This window comes from Zootoca vivipara, chromosome 4 (assembly GCF_965207765.1).
Source record: "Zootoca vivipara chromosome 4, rZooViv2.hap1.1, whole genome shotgun sequence".
NCBI lineage: Eukaryota > Metazoa > Chordata > Lepidosauria > Squamata > Lacertidae > Zootoca > Zootoca vivipara.
Genome location: NC_142587.1, coordinates 25,249,463 through 25,256,904, shown reverse-complemented (window position 1 = coordinate 25,256,904; position 7,442 = coordinate 25,249,463).

Below are 7,442 nucleotides of genomic sequence, written 5' to 3'. Positions count from 1 at the left end.
CCAAGAGGCCAGCAACAAACCTAGTTTCGCCAGTATCAAAATGCCCTGTAAAAACGACTCTCCAAACTCCGCAGTAGGGCAATATAGGGCTCTTAAAAAGACCACAAAATAGGGAGCGAGCTTTGGAGTTCTCCAGAACTTTGCAGGCGGCTGCGTTTGGGGCGAGGAAGGAAACGAAAAAATCCGGCCCCATTGGCGTTGTTTTCGATATTAACAAGCGCGCACGCAACCCCGTCTCTTGAGGTGCTTGCTGTTCACCTCAGAGCGAGCCCTTATCACTCTCCCACCCACAAGAAGCGTCCTATAATCTTAACAGGAATACGGAAAGGTTTGTTTTCTTCCTGCCTTCCGAAGAGAGGCTTCCTTAAGCCCATGTGTTTAAGGAAATTGAGGAACAGCAGGGGGGGGGGGTACAGGGCCCTGGCTTCGCCCAGCATGGGTGGGAGTGGACACTTGACCTCAGAGAGAGCCTCCCATTTTGGATGGAAAGGGGTTGAGGAAGCAGGGGCCGCTGCACTTGTGCGGAAAGATGGGGGCGCAGCTGTTTCTACAGTGAAAGAGGTGCGGCGGCTCCAGCTCGCCAGAAGCTGCACATTCTGCTCAGCATGAAACTCCTGAAAGGATGGAATTGCCTGCGTTTTCTGAGAGACTTCTTCTAGGAAGGCTCAAGCAGCAGCTTACAGGGAGGCCTTGCTATTAAATAAGAGAAAGGCAACCCATGAGCACAATTCCTAGGCCTGGTCCACAGACACAGCAGAATGAGGCGGTAGGTTGCTTTTAGACCACTTCATTCTGCAGGTGGGGGAGAACATTTTCGAATGTTCTTCTGCCCTGTAAAGCTATCAGGCCAGGGAGTGTGTAGACCATCCAAGTAAATATTGAAAAATAACACACAAACACCCTTTGAAGTGCTGCAGTTTATTCTAGCACTTCAGAAGCTCACCACCTCATTCCCATGTCCCACCCCATTCTGCTGCCCTTATGGGGTTGGTGGTTAGAATGTCAGGATAGTGGGACCAGGTTCATTTTCTCACTCGGCTGTACAGTTAACTAGGTGATCTTTGGGGCAATCATGGTTTCTCATTCTGATCTACTTCTCAACCTCGGATGAAATGGGGAGGGGGGGAATGAAGAGGTTTGTGAGGTTTGTCTCTGGGTAAGATATAAATGAGTATGTAGACTAGACCCTAGTGCCAAACAAAGTGTCGTCTATTCAGTTGCCTTCCACCGGACAGCAATGATAAATGACGTAGAGAGTATAAATATAGAGAGGATCGTCCTTTTAATTTCTGGTTTGAATTGATCTTTCCTCCCTCCCCTGGGAGAACAACCCACAGGAATCAGTGGAGAAATCTAAGATTTTAACCTATCCATGGCTGTGCACCAGATGTTCCCGAACCCCAAACAAAAGATAGCAGCAAAGGCAAGGGGCTCTGCTCTTCTTCCTACCTAGGGCAGGATAGCGGGAGGAAATAGTGACTGGGCATTTGAAATCAATAATCCATCTGTGTACAAGTCATTGGAGGTCTTGTCGGCCAGAGCTGGATTTGGGCTAGGTGGAAGTCCTGTGTGAGGGCAATATAAGCATTTTAAAGTACCATTATCCCAATGGGAGAAATAAGCTTAAATATCTTTCGCTGGAATCAATAGAACTTAAGTAGGGTTATTATATTGGAGTTCGCAAGCTATACAAGGTAAAGCGTTGATGGATGGAAGTGTAGTGCTTTCAGGATTTCAGAGTAACAGATCATGATGGATATGTGATATAATTGCACACAATCATCTGAAAGAAGGAACCTATGTGGGGCTGCAATATTGTTTGTGAAATACAGATTTTGTTGTTGTTGTTTAGTCGTTTAGTCGTGTCCGACTCTTCGTGACCCCATGGACCATAGCACGCCAGGCACTCCTGTCTTGCACTGCCTCCCGCAGTTTGGTCAAACTCATACATTCCAGGTTCCTATGCAATATTTTTCTTTACAGCATCGGACTTTCCTTTCGCTTCCAGGCATATCCGCAACTGAGCGTCCTTTCGGCTTTGGCCCAGCCGCTTCATCAGCTCTGAATCTACTTGTACTTGTCCTCCGCTCTTCCTCAGTAGCATGTTGGACGCCTTCCGACCTGAGGGGCTCATCTTCCAGCGTCACAACTTTTATATGCCTGTTGTCTTTGTCCATGGAGTTTTCTTGGCAGGGTTACTGGAGTGGCTTGCCAGTTCCTTCTCCAGGTGGATCATGTTTAGTCAAAACTCTCCACTATGACCTGTCCATCTTGGGTGGCCCTGCATGGCATAGCTCATAGCTTCTCTGAGTTATTCAAGCCCCTTCGCCACGACAAGGCATTGATCCATGAAGGGGGAAATACAGATAAATCTTTTTAAAATTAGGGCCAAACATCTGGCGATTCTAAATTAGATGCCGTAAAGATATATATATATATATATATATATATATCAGTGTTTCTCAACCTTTTTTGGGCCAAGGCACACTTGTTCCATGAAAAAAATCACGAGGCACACCACCATTAAAAAATTTAAAAAATTTAACTCTGTGCCGCCCTATATTGACTATATAATTATGACTGTAAGAAACACTTGCCAATTGCTGTGTTGGTTGCAATCTCCTGTAATAAGGCTTCACAAGCCGCTGATTTCTCTGCCAGCACAATCCTTTGCTCAGCAAGTTTCAGGTTGAGCTCATCCAGCCAGCTTCTTTAAGTTTGTCTAAAACCACCCTCCCGTGGTGGTGGCTGTTGAGAACTGCGCTCGCTCCGTGTCGTGACCCGGCCAGCTTCCATTCCAGTGGGTCAGTGTTTTTTATTGGCGGCCGCCAGGCATGTGACAATGCAAATCGCCCTTCTCATCGCCGCACATCGCGGCACACCAGCCAGTGTCTCGCGGCACACTAGTGTGCCGCGGAACAGCAGTTGAGAAACGCTGATATATATGATGGAAAGTAATCATAATAAATGCACCTTAATGTTTGAGTGATTATAACAAGCTTTCAGTTTCTTTGTTAACTTAACAACATATTTATCTTCTTAAATTAGTGCCAGATATATTTGAAAGAGGGACCCAGGTGGCTCTGTGGGTTAAACCACTGAGCCTAGGGCTTGCTGATCAGAAGGTTGGCGGATCGAATCCCTGTGGCGGGCTGAGCTCCCGTTGCTCGGTCCCAGCTCCTGCCAACCTAGCAGTTCGAAAGCACATCAAAATGCAAGTAGATAAATAGGAACCGCTACAGTGAGTAGGTTAACAGCGTTTCCATGTGCTGCTCTGGTTTGCCAGAAGTGGCTTTGTCATGCTGGCCACATGACCTGGAAACTATACGCCGGCTCCCTCGGCCAATAATGCGAGATGAGCGCGCAACCCCAGAGTCGGTCACGACTGGACCTAATGGTCAGGGGTCCCTTTACCTTTACTATATTTGAAAGAAGGCATGTGTTGACTATCTCTAATGCACTTGTATTCAGAAATATACTGTAAGTGTTTAAAATTTCCCAGTCGGGTCATTTTGAAGTGGCTGCCCATTTCTCTGCCAGGAAGAATGTGAGATGTGACATCTCAATGACCATGGCTTTGACCAATAAGTGCGGGAGGCCCATTTTGCTCAACATGTCCCTGGTGAGCACCAACCAGTGCTTACCCTCTGAGCTGGGGTGTATGACAGCAGGCTCCAGTGCACTCCTCTTACGCTCTTCCACCTATGGAATCCTGCACTGACACCAAGCCTCTGCAGTTTACGGCATTGCAATTTACAGATACGCTTGTGCAGGAGACCTCTGCTATGGTCACTGTTCTGCAAAATTCTCTCCTAGTTCCTGTAGTGTCAGGAGAAGCTCACAATGACTTTACCAGGGATGAAGAAGAGTGCACCTCTGAAGACCTGTCTGAAATTTATTCTGGCGTTTATGCATTGCATTTCTCAGATCAAGTGGCTGCCTGGTGCACTTAAGGCTCATGGCTGCAAATGCAATCACTCCTGGCCACTTCCAAGAATCCTAAGCTAACTTTATCCATGTACTTTCTACGTACGTGAATGATATGCCAGCAAACAGTGATCTAGTGATCTGAGTTCCTCAGACAGCGGTGCAGGATAAGCTACCATATACATCATGGAGACTACAACTTAAAGCAGTTTTGGAAGGATCAGATAGGTGGTAAGGAGTTGCTATTTTTATAAAACTGCATTGACCATTTTGTGCACTTCCGATTGATGTGCGATTGCCGACATGCTGCTTCTAGCCCTGGAAGTGGGTGGAATGGGTCAGGGCGGAAGCAGAACAGGAATAGGAACAGGAAAGGGCTGACGCACGGCCACTTATGCACTCAGTGGCCCGGAACGCAACCCCCACGCAAACAGGGAATTGCCTGTATAAATTTTTTTTTAATTTTTAAAAATTATTTTAATAAAAAATTAATATAAATGATTTAAAACCTGAATTCCATAGGAACAGGAACACTGAGCTAGTCATGTAGAGAGCTTTTATGATACTCCAAAACCAACACATGTTCATCAGGTCTGACACACCAGCATTGGGGGTTAGGAAGCACACAGAAGTTTGGGAGACTTCAAGGTCATTCTATACACTTGGTGTTGGGATGACACAGTCATGTACAACCCAGCCCTAGAACTACGCCTAAGACCCATTTGGGCCATTCAATGAAAATGGGGCTTAGCCACACCAAACAGTGACTTGTAACCCCTTGTATATAGTCGTAGGCAATGCGATGATTTTGAAAAGTGATCATGTCCCACTCCTAAAATCACATTAAAGCACATCATTCCATAACAGCATTTTCAGAGGGCATCCAAAAAGGAAGCAGGACTTGCAGTGAAATAGGAGGAGGGGTACATGCCACGTTTTTGAACGACAGATGGTACATGCCTTATTCTTCTCACTTTTCAGTGTGTTGGCCAATGAATGAAGTCAAGGGCTGTGATTGGCAAGTGGTAGAGAGCAACTTTACGAAAGGAAGACCCCCAAAATAGTTTCAGAATGACTCAGAAAGTTACTTCCCCAAGCCACTAGAGAAGGAGTTTCCACATTCATTTTGAAGCCAGTTTGGGATTTATCTTGGCATATGTGTCATTCTAGAATTCTTTCTAGATTTAGATAATAGAGAAAGATTGCCTGCTTCATTTTGAAGGGACTTCCTGCTTCATTTTTAAGCGATGCTTTTTTTTCCTTTCCATTTTCCTGGCTATAGAGAAATGATTGTTGCCCAGAAGAAAATAGCAGAAAATCCCAGTATTTTAGTGTAGCTGTGACTGGGCAGTAGCATGTCCACTCAAAAAGGAAAAAGGTAGCAGCGAAGACAGGAGCTCATTCTCTTTCTAAGGTTTAATTTTCTGTAGGAAAAAAATGCATTTTTCAACGTTTCTTTTTACACTGTAAACAAATCACCCTGCTAATACAAATGTGCACCGTTAGTATTAGTCTATATGTGTATTTGCACCGTTAGATGGTCTGTACTGTATGTGTATTTGCAGTATTGTGGCTGAGTATGTGTGGGTTACATCAGCCCTGAAAAGTAGCCTCATGTTGCTATGTTAGTATTGGGGTGGAGTACTTAGAGAGGACAGTGGACCCCATTCAATGTAACACTAAGGTTAAAGTTCTGTCAGTGCAAGGATTTCACGTTGTGTGACAGAACATTCTCCCCTGCTAAATCTGTTCTCGGTGTTCCTCCAGCCCCCACAAGCAGATCTGGGGACAGTGTGGAGCACACATGGGGTGAGGAGGGGGGAAATCCCCTTGTGCTACTACTAATCCTTGCAAAAATGTTAGTTGAATACTGTACTGTGCAGTGTATAGCGATTTTGCAATGTGCTTCAGTGTTGTTATCCAGTCTCTTGATGGAATGTAGGACTCTCCAAATGTCACTGGGCTCCAATTGCCACCAGCCCTATCTAGCATGGCTGGTGATCAGGGATGATGGGATTAGCCATCAACAACCTCTGGAGGGCAAGATATTCCCTGGTGTATGGGAATAAATAACCGTGTAATGTAGCTAAATATCAGCAACTAGAATGTTCTTAACCAGATGCAGTTCTGCTTGCTTTTGGTTGGCCGGATGAAGATAGTGGCTTAGCTTGAGTTCATTTTAATTAATGCTGAATTTGTTAATTTCAATTTTGATGTGTTGGGTCTAGTTTGGAATGTGATTTGTTTTATGTGGTGTTATTACTTATCTGTTACTCACCTTGAATTTCCTTGGGAAACAAGGTAGGGTGAAATTATTATTTTTAAAGAAAATAAATACAAGTTTCTGCTCTGTGATTCTGTGATTCTAAAAGCAAGTCATGGAGGTCAGAATGGAACAGAACATATATGCAAGAGCTAATTTCTAGGACAGCTAAAAGAAAAATTACAACTTAAGTAGATTTGAGCTACGGTTCGAACATATACTTGACAAGTTCTATTTTGGGGGTGGACTACACATTTAAAATAATCATTTGGTTTTTTAAAAACAACAACCAGTGCTGAATATTATGTTTTCCCCAACAGAAATACATTAAAGGAATCTAATTGAAGAAGTATACAACAGTGGTTAATATGTTGCTACTTGAAAAAGAGATGTTGCAACTTATAATCTTCTTTTATGGGTTTATGTTGTTAATGTTTAATCATGCATGTGAATGTATTCAGGTGTTAAAACATTCTATTAGCTATGAAAATTGCACTATTATTTACTGACTGTTTGTGATGCATTGTTGTCGGTTTTTAGCTCTCTATAGTCCCTGTTTAATTCTCCCTTTAACTTCCTTCCTTCCTTTCTGAAAGACTTAAGAGAGGAAAAACTAGAATAGATGAGCTAATTTCAAGGGTTAAATATTTTTTCAATTACAAATTAATTTTATTTCTCTCTCTCTCTCTCTCTTTGGAAAGGGGAGAAGGGAAAACAAATGTGCTATACTGTTAATACCTGTTTTAAGGACAGGGCCGTAAGTACTAAGGCAAGGATGCCAACCATCACAATGTTATGGTCCTTGGATCAAACCCCTTTTAGGGATGGGGAACCCACATCCTTCCAGCTCTTGTTGGGACTCCAGCTCTCACAAGGTCCAGCATCCCACTGGTTAGCTTCTGCGTGGCAAACCTGGGCTGCACAGAGGGAGATAGATATAACTTTATTCGCATCAGCCAATGGCCATAGCAATGATAAAACATTACAATATACACAGAAAAAAGGAAATTTAGTATAAAAGCACAGTTTAGGGTCCTGAATCAACAGTCAGATAGTGGCCCTTATTCTGATTGCCCTTGCTAAGAACCTAGCAGCCTTTGCTGTTATCTGCTCCGTTTCGTCTGACAGGAGAAAGTGGTTGTGCGGCCTGGGATGGTCAGTACGAGTGGGGTGATGATCTTGTTCCTCGAGTCTTTGTAGAGAGTCCAAGAGAGGAGGACGTGAGCCACTGTTTCGGTGCTACCATCTCCAC